Source organism: Equus asinus, chromosome 13, assembly GCF_041296235.1.
Source record: "Equus asinus isolate D_3611 breed Donkey chromosome 13, EquAss-T2T_v2, whole genome shotgun sequence".
NCBI lineage: Eukaryota > Metazoa > Chordata > Mammalia > Perissodactyla > Equidae > Equus > Equus asinus.
This window is the reverse complement of record NC_091802.1, coordinates 24,474,259-24,492,325: the sequence shown is the minus strand read 5'-3', so window position 1 is coordinate 24,492,325 and position 18,067 is coordinate 24,474,259. Positions and strand designations below refer to the sequence as shown.

Sequence of the window (18,067 nt, the reverse complement as noted above, 5' to 3'; positions counted from 1 at the left end):
TCTGTCACTTGTTTTGTGGTTTTCCTGCATTTCCTTTGTTTCTCGTCCTGTGTGTTTTAGCTTACCCATTGACTTCTGCAATTTCTTATGCTGGGTTTCTTTGCTTTTTCCTTATTTATTTTTTGTGTATCTGTTTTGTTTTTTAGTTTAGTGGCTACCCTGAAGTTTGTATTCAGAATGTCGTGCATAACATGGTCCATTTTCTGGTGGCCTCTTATTTCCTTAGCCTAAACTGATTCACTCCCTTTCCTCCTCCCCTCCTAAGTTATTCTCATATCTTATTCCAACTTGTGTTGTGAGTTTGTGGTTAAAGTGATGATTGTCTTTGTTTTTGGTCTCTTCCTTCTCTTTATCTTACGGCTAGTCTTGAATATTTGCTATCCTATTCTGATTCTATCTGTTTGTCTCCTACTCTGTGTTTTGTGAGCCCTTTCTTCCTTTTTTTCTTTTTTCAGGTATGAGGGCCTTTTTGAGGATTTCTTGTAGGGGGCATCTCGTGGCTATGAAGTCCCTTAGCTTTTTTTTTTTTGTCTGGAAAGGATTTAATTTAGCTCCCTCATATCTGAAGGATATTTTTGCTGGATAGAGTATTTTTGGCTGAAGATTTTTATCTTTTAAAGTTTTGAATATGTCATTCCAATCTCTCCTAGCTTGTAAGGTTTCTGTGGAGAAATCCACTGAAAGTCTGATAGGGGTTCCTTTGTAGCTTATTTTCTTCTGCCTTGCTGCCCTGAGTATTCTTTCTTTGTCATTCATTTTTGCCAGTTTTACTACTATATGCCTTGCAGTAGGTCTTTTTACATTCATATATCTAGGAGATCTGAAAGCTTCCTCCACACACATTTCCCTCTCATTCCCTAGATTTGGGAAGTGCTCTGCTATTATTTCTTTGAGCATGCTTTCTGCTCCATTCTCCTTTTCTTCACCTTCAGGGATACCTATAATTCTTATGTTGCATTTCTTCATTGAGTCGGATATTTTTGGAGATTTTCTTCATTTCTTGTTAGTCTTAGTTCTCTCTCTTCCTCTGTCTGGAGCCATTCAACCTGTCTATCTTCAATTATGCTGATTTGCTCCTCTATGGTGTCCATATGGGCATTCAGGGAATCCGTATTTTGTTTTATCTGATCCATTGTATTTTTCATCTCTAGTATTTCTGATTGATTCTTCTTTGTAGTTTCAATCTCTTTTGTGATGTTACGCCAGAACTCGTTGAATTGTTTCTCTATATTTTCTTTTACCTTATTGAATTTTTTGACAATAGCTATTCTGAATTCATTGTCATTTAGTTTACTTATTTCCAAGTCCTCAGGACATAATTCTGTGTTTTTATTGTTTTTCTTCTGGTCTGGAGCTTTTATGAATTGTTTGATGCTAGAATGATTTTTTCGCATAGTGATATTATTTGGCTGCAGTTACAGCCTGTTGCCACTGGATGGGGGTCGAGAGCCACATATTCTGAGCCCTCCACCTTCAGCCGAGGATGGCAGGCCCAGGTGGATAGTGCGGCAGGAGGCACTTTCTCTTGCTTGCAGACCCAGGTTTCCCAATCAGCTCTTGATATCTGGTTTCCTGGGGCCTTGGCTTGATGGGGTCACTCCACACAAAAGCTTTTGCCCTGTTAGAGGGCTTCCTTCTAGGCTGCAAGGGCGCTAGGGAGTCCTGGGTGATCCCACAGATGCACAGCCCCTCCCCCGCTCCTTCCCTCACCCGCGGCAGCAATCCCAGTCTCTAGAGGCGGGAGCAAAGTTCTCTCTTACCTCGTTCCAGCTCCTCCGAGGAGGGCTCCAGCCTCTCCACCCTCCATTGTTTGGCTGCTGTGGGTCTTGAAGGATTCCTATCCTATTAGGATATTTTTTGTTGGAATATGGTTGCTCCTTTTTGTTGTACGTTGGAGGGGAGAGAGTCCCAGGCAAGCTCACACCACCATGATGCCGATGTCACTCAAGTTTTGTACGTCTTCTGTTAAATTTATTGTTAAGTCTTTTGTTACTAGGTTCTTTTAATATTTGTTGTTGTAAATGATGTTTTTCTTTAAAAGGTACATTTTCTTAGTGTTTATTTCTGGTGTGTAGAAATGCTGTTGATTTTATATTAGACCACCTCAGTAGACTTTCTTTTTATTTTTAATACTTTTCCTATAGATTATTATTTTTTTTTGAGGAAGACTAGCCCTGAGCTAACATCTGCTGTCAATCCTCCTCTTTTTGCTGAGGAAGACTGGCCCTGAGCTAACACCTGTGCCCATCTTCCTCTACTTTATATGTGGATGCCTACCACAGCATGGCTTGCCAAATGGTGCCATGTCTGCACCCGGGATCCAAACCTGTGAACCCTGGGCCGCCAAAGTGGAATGTGTGCACTTAACCACTGCGCCACCAGGCTGGACTCCTATAGATACTTTTTATATTCTTTGTAAACACTTATACTGATTATAAAATATTTTGTCTCCTTCTGCTTTTAATTTTTATGCTTTATGCTTTAAATTTTTTCCCCAATCTTTATGCTTTTAATTTTTTCTTGTCTTAATGAACCAATGAGGACTTTCACTATAATTCTGAATGGAAATGGTCTCATTTTGAATCTTTATACTTCTGTGGCTTTCTCATTTAAATTGAGGTTTGCTTTAGGTATTTTTGAATAAAACATTTATCAGCTTAAGGATGTTCAATGATATTCGTAGTTCACTAAATGCCTTTTCTTTCTATTATGAATGAATATTGAATTTTATCAAGCACATTTTCTATTTCTGTTGACGTGATCATATGTTTATCCCTTTAATTTGTTAATTGACAAATGATATGTTACTGTTTTATATTAAACCATTTTTGCATTCCTGTAACAAATCCAAATGGATATTGGAGTATAATCTCTTTTATACACTTTTATTCAATTTGCTAATATTTCATTCGGAATTTTTGCATCTAAGTCCATGAGCTAGTAATTCAAGGGCTAGTAATGGTCCTCTTTCTTTCTTTGTCTAATGTTTGTATCAAAATAACCATGGAATCAAAATGAGTTGGGGATTATTTCTTCTTTTTCTATCCTGTCAAAAAATTTGTATAAGATTAGAATGATACGTTGCTTGAAATTTGATAGAACTTGCCTGTAAAACTGTCTGGGCCCTTTGTGAGAAGATGTTAACTGTTTCTAGTTCTTTAGTAATTAAAGGATTACCCACGTTTTCTATTTCCTCTTGAGTTAATTTTGGTAAATTATATTTTTTAGGAATCTTAATTTCAGTAGCTAGCATTTCAGTGTCAGTCTGACTTATCTTTCACATTCTTATTTTCAGTTTGTTTATTCTTACTTTCTTATGAGAACAAAGCAGATTGGTTTCAAAAATTTACTTGTTTTGTGAGGTAAATGCTTTTTAAACAGTATGCTTTTCCTAGGTATCTTCGGTGTTAATTTTCTGTCTTGTATTCTGCTCTAAAATATTTTCACTAACCCCTTTAGTAGAAAATGTGGTATTTAGGGCCTATTACCTAAAATACTATTAGGTCAAAGGGATTCAGAATGCCCCAAACTAGCCCAAACTGGAGCTCCCCTTCCTTAGAAATTCCTGAGAGAGAGATGAACACAATAGACAATGATACCTTTTGTGGTCTGGGCTGGAACCGGTGACTTACACTGTCTGCATGGAACCTTTCCCTTGACCCAAGCTAAATTTCCTCTAAGTTACAGGAAGTTTCTAGAACCTAAGTGCTCACTTTAATTGCTGAATATTTATTGTTAAAGTTTATTCCTAGTAATTGCGAGTCTTATTGCTTCTGGAATGAAATTATTTTATTATATTTTTGACTGTGAATTACTGTTATATAGGAAAATGTTACCATTAATATTTTTATTATATCAAACCATTCTTCTAATAATTAGAAGAGTTTTTCAGTTATTTCTCCTGGTTTTGTAGTCACACCGTAATAAAGTTAATTTGGCTCATTCTCTTCCAGTAGTTATTTCTTTTCTTTAGATAATGCTTTTCTAAGATTGTAAAATATGAGTACAGAAACATATATAAAACAAAAAGAAACAGTATAATGAAATAGTTGTGTGCAAACAGCTGTATGTCTACCACACAAATCAGAAAATAGATCGTTGATAGCACCCTAAAAATCTATGTATTCTGTATTCTTTCCCAGTCACACGCCCACCATGGATTACCTCTGTCCTGATTTTATGGTAATCACGTTTTCACTGTTCTTTGTAATTTTATCTTCTATGTGTTCATCACTAAAAATACAACTTTGTTTTGCTTATTTTTGAACTAATTAAAATGGAACTGTGCTGTATATATTGGTTTTGTGGTGCTGCTTCATTCAAAATTATGCTTGTCAGCTGTTGCCTATAGTTCTTTAATTTTCCTTGCAATAAAATATTCCTGTGTGAACACACAATTTATTTATATATTCTATTACTGTGTTGATTTGAGTCATATCCAGTTTGATCTATTGTGAAGAATGCTGCTTCAAACACCCTGTGGGCATTTGCATGAGTTTTTCCTGAGCACATCCCAAGAAGTGGAATTGTTGGGTCAAGGATATTTGTATCTTTAACTTCAGTAGATAATGCCACAGTGTTTCTAAATTTACACACCCACTCAATCTCCACATCCTTGGTCACACAAAATAGGCAACATTAAAAAAAATTTTAATCTAGAAGTATCTTATTGTGAGGTGAATTTGCATTTATGTTTTTCTTTGGTTACTAATGAAGTTGAGAAGTTTCTTATGTGTTTATTGATCACTGGAGATTCCTTCTCTAGGAAATGTTGCTTAAAGCATTTTTCTTTCAGTTTGACATTTTTTCCTTACTGATTTGTAGAAATTTTTTTAAAAATCTAGATACAAGTCTTCTATTTGTTATTTATGTTGCAAATATCTTCTCCCACTGTGTGACTTTTCCTACTCTCCATATGGTGTCTTTTGATGAAAAGTAATTCTTAATTTTCATGAAGTCATATTTATCATTTTTTCCTGGAGTTTTCTTTGTGGAGATATTTTTGATTGCTGAATGGATTTTCTTTAAAGATTATAGTATTACTCAGTTGTTTTATTTCTTTTTTAGTCAATTTTGGCAAGTTATAATTTTCTAGAAATGTGTGTCTTCTAAATTTTCAAATTCAGTCACATAAAATTATTCATTGTAATCTCTTATAATTTTTCATGTCTGCAGAATCTGTAGTGATGTCCATTTTGCATTCCTGATACTGGTTGTTTGTACTTTTTCTATTTTTAAATTCTGGACCAGTTTTGCTGGAAGGTTGACATATTTTTTCCAAGAACTAACTTTAGACTTTATTAATTGTCCCTATTGTATGTTTGCTTCCTTTTAAAATTAGTTTTTGCTCTTATTTGTATTATGTCCTATTTTATTTGGGTTTATTTTGCTGTTCTTTTTCTTGTTTCTTGAGATGATGCTTAACTCAATATTAATTCCTTTTTTTTTCTAATATAAGCACTTAAAATACTCATCTTTATGCCCTATTATTAAATGCAATTTTTTGGTTAAAGTATAACATATATATAGAAAAGTGCAGAAACCATACACACTTGATAAATTTTCACAGAGTGAACACACCTCTGTAAATTAATATCCATATAAAAAAAAGCCTTTATTTATTTTATGAGGAACATTCACCCCAAGCTAACATCCATTGCCAATCTTCCTTGGTTTTTTTTTTTTTTTTTTTTTTTTTTTGCTTGTGGAAGATTAGCCATGAGCTAACATCTATGCCAATCTTTCTTTATTTTTTGGATGTGGGATGCCTCCACAGCATGGCTGATGAGTGGAGTAGGTCCATGCCCAGAATCTGAACCTGTGAACCCAGGCCACCAGAGCAGAGCGCGTGGAACTTAAATCCCTGGGCCATGGGGCTGGCTCCCCACAACACCATTTACTGAAGAAACTTTCGTTTCTCCATTGTATTTTCTTGGCTCCCTTGTTGAAAATTAGCTGTCCATAGATGTGTGAGGTTATTTCTGGGCTCTCAATTCTGTTCCATTGATCTGTGTGTCTGTTTTTGTGCCAGTACCATGCTGTTTTGATTACTGTAGCTTTGTAGTATATTTTGGAATCAGAGAGTGTGGTACCTCCAGCTTTATTCTTTTTTCTCAGGATGCCTTTGGCTATTTGGGGTCTTTTGTTGTTCCATGTACATTTTAGGATTCTTTGTTCTATTTCTGTGAAAAATGTCATTGGAGCTCTGATAGGGATTGCATTGAATCTGTGGATTGCTTTAGGAAGTATGGATATTTTAACTGTGTTATTTCTTCCAGTTTATGAGCACAGAATATCTTTCTGTTTCTTTGTGTATTTTTTTATTTCTTTCAACACTGTTTTATAGTTTTCAATATATAGGTCTTTACTTCCTTGATTAAATTTATTCCTAAGTATTTTATTCTTTTGGTTGCAATTATAAATGGGATTGTATTCTTCATTTCTCTTTCTACTATCTTGTTGTTAGTGTATAGAAACACAAGTGATTTTTGTATGTTGTTTTGTATCCTGCAACTTTACTTTATTCGTTTATTATTCTTAAAAGTTTTTTTTTGTGGATTCTTTAGGGTTTTCTATATATAAAATCATGTTATCTGCAAATAGTGACAATTTTACTTCTTCCTTTTTAATTTGGATCCCTTTAATTTCTTTCTCTTGCCTGATTGCTCTGGCTGGGACTTCCAATACTATGTTGAATAAGAGTGGTGACAGTGGGCATCCTTCTCTGGTTCCTGTTCTTAGAGGGATAGCTTTCAGTTTTTCACCATTGAGTATGATATTAGCTGTGGGTTTGTCATATATGGCCCTCATTATATTGAGATACTTTCCTTCTATACCCATTTTACTCAGAATTTTTATCATAAATGGATGCTATATCTTGTTGAATGCTTTCTCTGCATCCATTGAGATGATCATGTGATTTTTTTTCTTCATTTTGTTGATGTGGTATATCATGTTGATTGATTTGTGGATGTTGAACCATCCCTGCATCCCTGGAATACATCCCACTTGATCATGGTGTTTGGTCTTTTTAATTTATTGTTCTATTTGATTTGCTAGTATTTTTGTTGAGGATTTTTGCATTTATATTCATCGGTGATACTGGCCTGTAATTTTCTTTTTTTGTGTTGCCCTTATCTGGTTTCGGTATCAGGATAATGTTGGCCTCGTAGAATAAGTCAGGCAGCTGCCCTTCCTCTTCAACTTTTTGGAAGAGTTTGAGGAGAATAGGTATTAAGTCTTCTTTGAATGTTTAGTAGAAGTCACTGGGGAAGCCATTTGGTCCTGGAATTTTGTTTTTTGGGAGATTTTGATTACTGTTCCAATCGCCTTACTAGTGATCTAGCAATTCTCTATTTCTTCTTGATTGAGTTTTGGAAGGTTGTATGATTCTAAGAATTTATCCATTTCTTCTAGATTATCCAATTTGTTGGCATATAGCTTTTCATAATATTCTCTCAGAATCCTCTGTATTTGTGAGGTGTCCATTGTAATTTCTCCTCTTTTGTTTCTGATTTTGTTTGAGCCTTCTCTTTTTTTTTCTTGGTGAGTCTAGCAAAGATTTGTCAGTTTTGTTTATTTTTTCAAAGAACCAGCTCTTAGTTTCATTGTTCTTTTCTATTGTTTTTTTGTCTTTATTTCATTTATTTCTGCTCTGATTTTTATTATTTCCTTCCTTCTACTGATTTGGGGCTTTGATTTTTCTTCTTTTTCTGTTTCCTTTAGGTGTGCTGTTAGGTTGGTTATTTGTGATTTTTCTTGTTTCTTGAATTAGACCTATATTGCTATAAATGTCCCTCTTAGTACCGCTTTTGTTGTATCCCACAAATTTTGGCATGTTGTATTTTCATTTTCATTTATCTCCAGGTATTTTTTTATTTCTCCTTTGATTTCTGTGTTGGTCCAGGAGCTGTTCAGTAGCCCTTTATTTAATCTCCACATATTTGTGGCTTTTCCAGCTTTCTTCTTGTGGTTGCTTTCTAGTTTCCTATTTTTGTGGTGAAAAAAGATGCTTGGTATTATTTCAGCCTTCTTAAGTTTATTGAGACTTGTTTTGTGGCCTAATATGTGATCTATCCTGGAGAATATTCCATGTGCATTTGAAAAGAATGTGTGTTCTGCAATTTTTGGGTGGAGTGTTCTGTATATATCTCCAAAGTCCATCTGGTCTAATGTGTCATTTAAGGCAATGTTTCCTTATTGATCTTCTGTTTGGATGATCTATCCATTGTTATAAGTGGAGTGTTAAAGTCCCCTACTACTTTTGTGTTATTATCTATTTCTCCTTTTATGTCTGGTAATAATTGTTTTATATATTCAGGTGCTTCTGTGTTGGGTGCATAGACATTTATGAGTGTTGTGTCCTCTTGTTGGATTGTTCCTTTTATCATTATGTAGGGCCCTTCTTTGTTTCTTGTTACAGTCTTTGCTTTAATGTCCGTTTTGTTTAAAGTATTGCTACCCCAGCTTTGTTATCATTGCCATTTGCATGAAGTATCTTATTCTGCCCCTTCACTTTCAGTTTGTGACTGTCTTTAAAAGGTCTGAAGTGTTTCTCTTGCATGCAGCATATATATGGATCTTGGGTTTTTTAATCCATTCATCCACCCTGTGTCTTTTGATTGGAGCATTTAGCCCATTGACATTTAAAGTAGTTATTCATAAGTATGTACTTGTTGCCATTTTGTTACCTTTTCCTGGGTATTTTAGTAGTTCTTCTCTGTTACTTTCTTCTTCTCTTGTTCTCTTCCCTTGTGATTTGATGGCTTTCTTAGTATTATGTTTGGGTTCCTTTCTTATTTTTTTGTGTATTTATTATAGGTGTCTGGTTTATGATTACCCTGAGGTTCATATATAATGATGTATGTAAATAGCAGTCTATATTATGTTGATGGTCTCTTAAGTTTGACCTTTTCTAAAAGATGTACACTTTTACTCCCCTCCCCCCACATTTTATGTTTTGATATCATATTTAACCTCCTTTTTGTGTGTGTGTGTATCCATTAGCCTCATCATGGAGATAGGTATTTTTAGTACTTTTATCTTTTGACTCTCATATTAGCTTCATAGGAGGTTGATCTGCTACCTTTACTGTATATTTGCCTTTACTAGTGACTTTTCTTCTTTGATAATTTTCTTATTCCTATTTGTGGTCTTTTCCACTAAAATAAGTCCTTTTAACATTTCATGTAAGGCTGGTTTGTTAGTGATAAACTCTTTTAGATTTTGCTTGTCTGGAAAACTCTTTACCTCTCTTTCCATTCTGAATGATAACCTTGCTGGGTAGAGTAAGCAAGCTATACTCAAAGTACTGAAAGGACTTTTACTTTCAGCACTTTGAGTATAGCTTGCCACTCCTTTCTAGCCTGTAAGGTTTCTGCTGAGAAGTCAGTTGATGGCCTTATGGGCTTTCCTTTGTATATAACTTGGTGCCTTTCTCCTGCAGCTTTTAGGATTCTCTCTTTATCGTTAATTTCTGACATTTTAGTTGTAATGTGTCTTGTTGTGTGCCTCTTTGAGTTCATCTTGTTTGGTGCTTTCTGTGCTTCCTGTACCTGGAAGTCTGTTTCCTTCCTTAGGTTAGGAAAGTTTTCAGCTATTGTTTCTTCAAATAGGTTCTCTGTCTCTCTCTTCTCCTTCTGGGACACCTAAATTATTCTCTTCTCCTTGTGGGACACAGTAATTTCAGGTGTTGGAAGGTGGGGCAGATCCCCTGTATGGCTGTTTGAGATGACCAATGCCACAAGTCAGCAGCTGACACACTCCACTGCCTGTGGGCCCACACACCCCACCAATGCAATCCTGCCCTGCATGTATGCCCCACCCCACTGAGGCAGACCCACTCTCCCCACTGTAGAAGTCCCACACACCTGCCTGCACAGGCCCATGCGTTCCCTGTGTGAGCTGGATTAAATTGATGCTCTAGTGGATGGAGCAAACCCCTGTTTTAACAAACCAGAGGAAAAAGTCCAGTGGTGTCTGCTAGCATCTGTGTCAGCACACCTGTGGTAGGTCACAATAATGGGTGCCTCCAGTGTCTCAGTCCCTGAGGAGGTGGGTCCAGCTGCCTCCTGCCTCTCTGAGATGCACTCAGATCTTATCAAGTGAGTCTCTTTTACCAAAGGAGTATGCACCTTTCTTGTGATTTTGTGCTGTTTTCTAGAATGAGTGAATCTGTGTGGATCTTTTAAGAGCAGGCTTTTCTTTCTCTTATGTGTGATAACTTTTCTGGGGGTATTCCTTATTGGTTTTAATAGCCAGCAAAGCCAGATATTATAGCACTCGTCTTAGTTGTGCTGAATTCAAAGGTTGCTTATTATGGCATAACTCTCCCGCTCAGATCCCCCAGTCCTCCAGGAAAATCTTTGTAACTTAAGATTGCTCCTAGCTATGAAGCGCTGCAGCTGGAATGCAGCTTTTTCCTTAGCAGAGGGGTATTTCCACTTCTTCCACCTCTATCAGTATTTTCCCTTGTTGTGGGAGTTCTTTTTACCCAGTTTCCAGTTCTCTCGCACAGCTAATTGTTCCACAGGTAGTTGTAGATGTGTTGTGTCCATGGGAGGAGGTGAGTTCAGAGTTCTATGCCACCATCTTCCCAGCAATCCTCTCTGTTCATTTTTATTTAATCTTTTTTCTCTCTATTGTTTACAGTGTATAATTTTAATTTGTCTATCTTTAATTTCACTGATCCTTTCTTCTTCTATCTGTAATCTCCTGGTAAATGCATTCAGTTCATTTCTTCCATTTCAGTTATACTATTTTAGCTCTAGAATTTTCATTTGATTCTTCTTCACAGTTTCTTATTTCTGATGAGATTCCCCATCTGTTCATTAATTATGCATATCTTTTCTTGAAGTCCTTTAATATATTTATAGTAGCTGCTTTAACATCTTTGTATATCACAATAGTGATATGTTTTAAAGGCTGTGGGATCAATCATGTTCCTCTACAGAGTGATTATTGTTCTAATAGGCAGTGAACCTAGATGGGTTCAAATTCAAAACTCTGTGTCTTCTATCATGATAAGCAGCTAAAATTTCTTTTGAATTCTTTCAGATGTCAGCTGCTGCCTTTTTTCTCCCGGGATGTTCCCTGTGCATGTGTAGTTTAGTCCACAGCAATGATCTGTGTGAACTTTATATGTAGATTTTGGGACTCACTCCCACTGCATCCCCTTCCCTTCTAATATTTCTTTTATAACTTTCCAACTGCTCTGCCAACCTTGATTTTGTCCTCTGACACCTCAAATAGTAAGGCTGTGTTTTTTGGCTCACTGAGCAGTGCACATACTACAGCATGCTCTTAGGAACAATGCTGCAAACTCAAAAATCTCTCCTGTTGCAGTTGTCTTTCAAGAATAGACTGTTTGGCTTATATCTTCTGCTTTGGTTATTCTTCAGTGTCTTTAAGTAGTTAAGTTTAAATAAGTTTAAATATTTTGTCCAGCTTTTATACTGTGTATGTGTGAGAGGGTTAGTCTGACTATTCTACTCTACCATTGCTAGAAGACAAAAACCTCTTATCTGTTTTTTATTTCTTTTTGCCTTTTTTGTATTAAATATTTTATTTTTCTGTTTTTCTCTCCTCTCAGATTTTAATTATACATTCTTCTATTATTATTTTCATGTTTATCCTAAGGATTACAGTGCACATTATTATTTTGTTAGTTATTTTACTTCTCTCCAAGTGATGAACTTCATATAACTTATTTTATTGTTTTAAAGCTGTCAGTAATACTTCTATTTGCCTAACATTTGTTCTTCCCAGTAAAATGTATTCATTCCTGAAGTTTAATGCTTCCTTTTGGGATAATTTTCCTTTAAGATGTAGAACTCTGATGTTTCGTGCTCTGTAGATCTTCTGGCAATGAATTCTCTCTCTCCCTTTCTGTTGTCTGGAAATGTTTTAATTTTGCTATTTTTGATACATGTAGAAGTTCACACTAACAAACTTTCTCTTTCAGGACTGTAAGATGTCATTATTACATTCTTCTGGCTTGTAGATTTTCTGTAGAAGAATCAGTCTTAAGTCTTATTGTTGCTTCCTTGAAGATAATGTGTCTTTTTCCCTCTGACTGCTTTTAAGATTTTTCAGCAATGAGATGCTTTTCCATTTATCTGTTGTCTTTAATTTCCTTCACCATAAATGGGAATAAACTAAAATCTTTTCCTCTAAGATCAAGTACAAGGCAAGAATGCTCTCTCTCACCACTTTCAACACAGCACTGGAAGTCCCAGGCAGAGCAGTTAGAGATTTTATAGTTTTCAGTGTACAAAAAGTCTTTCAGTTGTTTGATTAAACTTACTCCTAGGTATTTTATTCTTTTTGTTACTATTGTAAATTGGGTTGTTTTCTTAATTTCCTTTTCAGATAGTTTGTGTTAGTGTATAGAAATGCTACAGATTTTTGTACATTGATTTTGTATCCCGCAATGTTACTGAATGTGTTTGTTAGTTCTAACAGTTATTTTTTTTGTTGAGTCTTTGGGGTTTTCTACATATATGATCATGTCTTCTGAAAACATAATTTTACGTCTTTCTTTCTGATTTGGTTGCCTTTTATTTCCTCTTTTTTTTTTTTTTTTTTTGGTCTAACTGCTCTGCCTAGGACTTCCAGTGCTGTGTTGAAAGTCGTGAGAGAGAGCATTCTTGCCTTGTACTTGATCTTAGAGGAAAAGCTTTTTAGTTTTTTCCCATTGATGTTGATGTTAACTGTGGCTTTTCATCTGTGGCTTTTAATGTGTTGAGATAAGCTCCTTTTATACCTATTTTGTTGAGAGGGTTTTTTTTTTGTTGTTATGAATAGATGTTAAGTTATGTCAAATGCTTTGTCTGCATCTACTGAGATGATCGTATTGTTTTTATCTTTCATTCTGTTAATGTGGTATATCACATTGATTTGCGTGTGTTGAACCATCCTTGCATTCCTGGGATAAATCTCACTTAATCATGGCATATATTTCTTTTAATGTGCTTTTGAATTTGATTTGCTAGTATTTTATTAAAGATTTTTGCGTTTTATATTAATTAGGGATATTTGCGCTGGTTTTCGTTTCTTGTGGTGTGTTTTTCTGGCTTTGGTATTAGGATGATGCTGGCTTCTTAAAATGACTTTGAAGTTGTTCCCTCTTCTTTTTTTTTTTTTTTTTTGAAGAAGATTAGCCCTGAGCTAAGATCTGCTGTCAATCCTCCTCTTTTTGCTCAGGAAGACTGGCCCTGAGCTAACATCTGTGCCCATCTTCCTCTACTTTATATGTGGGATGCCTACCACAGCATGGCTTGCCAAGCAGTGCCATGTCTGCACCCAGGATCTGAACCAATGAACCCTGGACCGCTGAAGTGGAATGTGTGCACTTAACCACTGCCTCACCGAGCCAACCCCTTTTTTTCTGGAAGAGATTAAGAAGGGTTGGTATTAATTCTTCTTTGAATGTTTGATAGAATTCACACATGAAGCCATGTGGTCCCTGGCTTTTCTTTGTTGAGAGGCTTTTAATTATTCCTTCAATCTCTTTATTTGTTATTGGTCTGTTTAGGCTTTCTGTTTCTTCTTGATTCAGTCTTCATAGGTTGAATGTTTCTAGGAATTTATCTGTTTCTTCTAGTTTATCAAATTTGTTGGCATATAGTTGTTACTGATAGTCCCTTATGATCCTTTTTATATTTGAGGCATCTGTTGTAATGTCTCCTCTTTCATTTTTTATTTTATTTATTTGAGATTTCTCTTCTTTTTGTTAGTCTAGTTAAGGGTTGTCAATTTTGTTTATCCTTTTAAGAAATCAACTTTTAGTTTTGTTGAGTTTTTCCTGTTGTTTTTCTATTCTCTACTTGATTTAATTCTGCTCTAATCTTTATTATTTCCTTCCTTCTGATAACTTTGAGTTAACTTTGTTCTTTTTTGAATTCTTTTAGGTGTACAGTTAGGTCCTTTCTTTGAGATCTTTCTTCTTTTTTAATGTAGGCATTTATCACTATAAACATCCCTATTAATCGTGCTTTTGCTACAATCCATAAGTTTGGTATGTTGGGTTTTCATTTGTCTTGAGATTTTTTTAAATTCTCTTTTGATTTCTTCTTTGACCCAATGGTTGTTCAATAGTGTGTTGTTTAGTTTCCAAGTATTTGTGAAACGTCCCATTTTATTGTTGTTACTGATTTCTAGTTTAATTTCATTTTGGTCAGAAAGATACTTGCTATGATTTTGATCTTCTTAAATGTGTTAAGACTTGTCTTTTGACTTAACATGTGATCTTTCCTGGAGGATGTCCCATATGTACTTGAAAAGAACGTGTATTCTTCTGTTGTCAGGTGGGAAGTTCCGTATATGTCTGTTAAGTTCATTTGGTCTATAATGTTGTTCAAGTATGCTGCTTCCTTAATCTGGATGAGATCATTCAGAATGGAATATTGAAGTCTCATACTGTTATTTATTGCCTTCAGTTTCTCCACTCAGATCTCTCAATATTTGCTTTAAATACTTAGGTGTGGTGATGTTGGGTGTATATATATTTACAATTGCTACTTATTTCTGTTGAATTGACTGTTTTATCATTGTATAATTACCTTCTTGGTCTCTAAAGACTGTTTTAGACTTTAATTCTGTTTTATCTGATAGAGATATAACCAGTCCTGCTTTCTTTTAGGTACCATTATTATGGAATATCTTTTTCCATCTCTTCATTTTCAACATATGTGTGTCCTTGAATCTAAAGGGAGTTTCTCATGGACAGTATGTAGTTGGATCTTGGTTTTTAATCCATTCGCTACTCTGTATTTTTTGAGTGGGAACATTAAACCATTTTCATTCAAAGTAACTATTGGTAGGGAAAGATTTATCATTGCCATTTTGTTAACTGTTTTCTGTTTTTTCTTTTTTTTCCTTTTCTCTTTCTGTTTTCCTGTGTGTGTGTGTGTGTGTGTGTGTGTGTGTGTGTGTGTGTGTGAGGGGGTTGTATTGTTGGACTTGATTCCTTTCTCTTTTTCTTTTTGTGCACCTTCTATAAGTATTTTCTTTGTTGTTACCGTAGGCCTCACATAAAACATTTTATAGTTATAACAGTCTATTTTAAGCTGATAAAAACTTAACTTCACTTATATGTAAAAACTCTACACTTTTACCTCTCCTCTCCCCACATTACATGCTGTTGATGTCACAGTTCACATCTATTTATATCGTGTATCCATTAACATAATTTAATCATAGTTATTTTTAATGCTTTTGTTTTTTAACTTTACTAAGTTAAAAGTGATTTATCCACTACCATTACAGTAATGTGATATTCTATTTTTGTCTATATGTTTACCTTTACCAAAGAGTTTTATACTTTTATATGCTTTTGTGTTGCTGTTTAGGCTCTTTTATTTTCAGCTTGAATTTAGCATTACTTGTAAAGCAGGTCTAATAGTGATCAACTCCCTCAGCTTTTATTTGTATAAGAAAGTCTTTCTGTCCCCTTAATTTTTGAAGGACAGGTTTTATGGGTATAGTATTCTTGGTTGGTAGGTTTTTTTCTGTCAACATCTTAAATATATCATCCCACACTCCTCTGGCTTGCAAGGTTTCTGAAGAAAAATCCACCAAAAGTCTAATGACATTTCCTTTTATGTAACAGATGGCTTTTCTCTTACTGCTTTCAAAATTCTCCTTTTGTCTGTAACTTTTGACAATTTGATTATAACATATCTTGGTGTGGGTCTCTTTTTTATTTTTTGAGGAAGATTAGCCCTGAGCTAACATCCGCACCCAATCCTCCCCTTTTCGCTGAGGAAGATTGATCCTGAGCTAACATCTGCACCCATCTCCCTCTACTTTACATGTGGGATGCTTGCCAAAGCATGGCTTGCTAAGCAGTGCATAGGTCCATGCCTGGGATCCAAACCAGCGAAGCCTAGGCTGCCCAAGCAGAGCACACAAACTTAACCGCTACGCCACTGGCCAGTCCTTTGGTGTGGGTCTCTTTTGATTCAACTTATCTGTTGCCCTTTGAGCTTCCTAGATCTGGATGTCTCTTTCTTTGCTCAAATTCAGGAAGTTTTCAGCCATTATTTCTTTGCATAAGCTTTCTTCCCTTTTCTCTCTCTCTTCTCCTTCTGGGATTCCCATAATGCATATAAGCTAACTTCTGTTCCTTTCATTCTTTTTCTTTTTACACCTCTGGATAATTTCCTGTAACCTGTCTTCTAGCTTGTTGATCCTTTCTTCTGCTTGATCTAGTCTGCTGTTGAATCTCTCTATTGAATTTTCCACTTCAGTTATTGTATTCTTCAGTTCTATGATTTCTGTTTGGTACTTTCTAGTATTTTCTGTTTGTTTGTCAAAATTCTCTCTGTTCATGCATTACTGTCCTGACCTCAGCAAGCATCTTTAAGGCCATTATTTTGAATTCTCTTTTGAGTAAATCACATATCTCCATTTCATTAGGGAAAGGCTTCTGGAGACTAATCTTGTTATTTTATTTGGGGCATATTTCCTTGTTTTTTTCTTTTTCCTTGACTCTGTGTGTTGGCTTCTGCACATTAGATAAAACAGCCACCTCTTCCAGTCTTCACAGATGGCCTCATATAGGAGATGAACTTACTAATGAGTCCAGCCAGAGAGTCTAGATGCCTCTCCAAGCTTTGGGCTCACCCACACTGCTGTCTTGTTTTCAGTGTTCCCCAGAAGACTAGAGTAAGCCAAGCACCATCGGTGTCTTGAGACAGGCAAGATAGAACCCTGTTTCTCACGTTGCTGCCAGAAAAGTTGGGGCACTATATATGCAGTCCAATTCCATCTCTCCTCAAGGAGAAGTTGGGAAATTGAGTTTATCACCCACTTGCCCTTGATCCAGAGAGGAACTGTGGCAAATAACTGTACACTCATTCAGACTGTGTGCTTTTCAAACTGTTGCTTTGCTCTCTGTTTTCCCTGGGAACCTAGTGAGTTCCAGGTTCTTCCAGCTCTCAGAGACAGCTGGGTTAGAAGTCAGTCCCTCAGGTAGCAACTGGAAAGTTTTGGGGACTAGATGTGCAGTCCAACTTCTTCTAGGAGAAGATGGAGGCATGGTTTTATCACTGAAATGGGCTGGTGGGAAAGAGCTATGAGAAGTGCCCAAACACCCATTCAAATTCCCAATGGACTAGTGATTACCTGCCCATCAGCTGCCAGAGTCAGGCAAATAAAATGCCAGACCCTCAGACAGCAGGTAGAAAGTCAGGGCACTAGACGTGCAGCCTAACCTCTTCCAGAGAGGAGCTGGGAGCTGGGCTTTATTGTCTACCTGCTGTCTGTTGAGCCAGAGGGAAGAGCCATTGAAAGTGCTCACACACCTGTTAAAACTGCCTCTTTGTTCTGTGGGCCCAGGAAACTAGCAAATCTCAGGTCCCGTGAGCTGGCAGAGTTAGGCAAGTTAGGAGCCCATCCTTCAGGTAACAGCTGTAAAAGTTGGAGCACTAGATGTATGGTCAAAGTCCTTCTAGGGAGAAGTTGGAGGCTTAGTTTTATTGCTGGAGTAAACCGAGGGGAGAAGCCATGGCAAGTATCCAGACACTTGTTCAGCCTCCCAGAAGATTATTAATTGCCCTGTGCCATCCACTCCCTGATGTAGACTAGTAAGAAGCCAGTTCCTTGGGCAGCAGCTGGAAAAGTTGGGACATTAGATGTACAGTCTAACCCCCTCCAGGGAGAAGCTGGGATCTGGGCTTTCTTGCCTGCTCACTCTTCACTGAGCCAGGGGAAGAGCCATGGCAAGTGCTCCCTTGCCCACTTAAAACTGCCTCTTTGTTCTCTGTGGTCCCAGGGGACTAGTAAATGCCAGACCCTGTCAGCTCCCAGAGATGGGCGAGTTAGGAGCCAGTCTCTCAGGTAGCAGTCATAAAAGATGGGGTACTAGATGGGTGGTCCAAACCCTTGCTCCTCAGGGAGAAGCTTGGAATTGGGGGTTTCCTCCTGACTGTATGCTGCTCTGCTGTGGGCAAGGTTTATGGCAAGAGTGTGTCTCAGCTTTTCCTGCCCATTTCAGTGTGGGTATTTTCTCAGTTACCCACTGTGCAGGAGTCTCTCAGCTAGTTTCTAGAGTTCTCTCAGAGGG

General features: G+C 36.6%; 1 protein-coding gene across 2 annotated transcripts in view; it reads left to right on the top strand.

Annotated features, from left to right (window-relative positions):
• SLFN12 (schlafen family member 12) overlaps nt 1-18,067 on the top strand; it is a 44,734-nt gene that overhangs the window by 20,692 nt on the left and 5,975 nt on the right. The gene's annotated exons all lie outside the window — the stretch shown is intronic.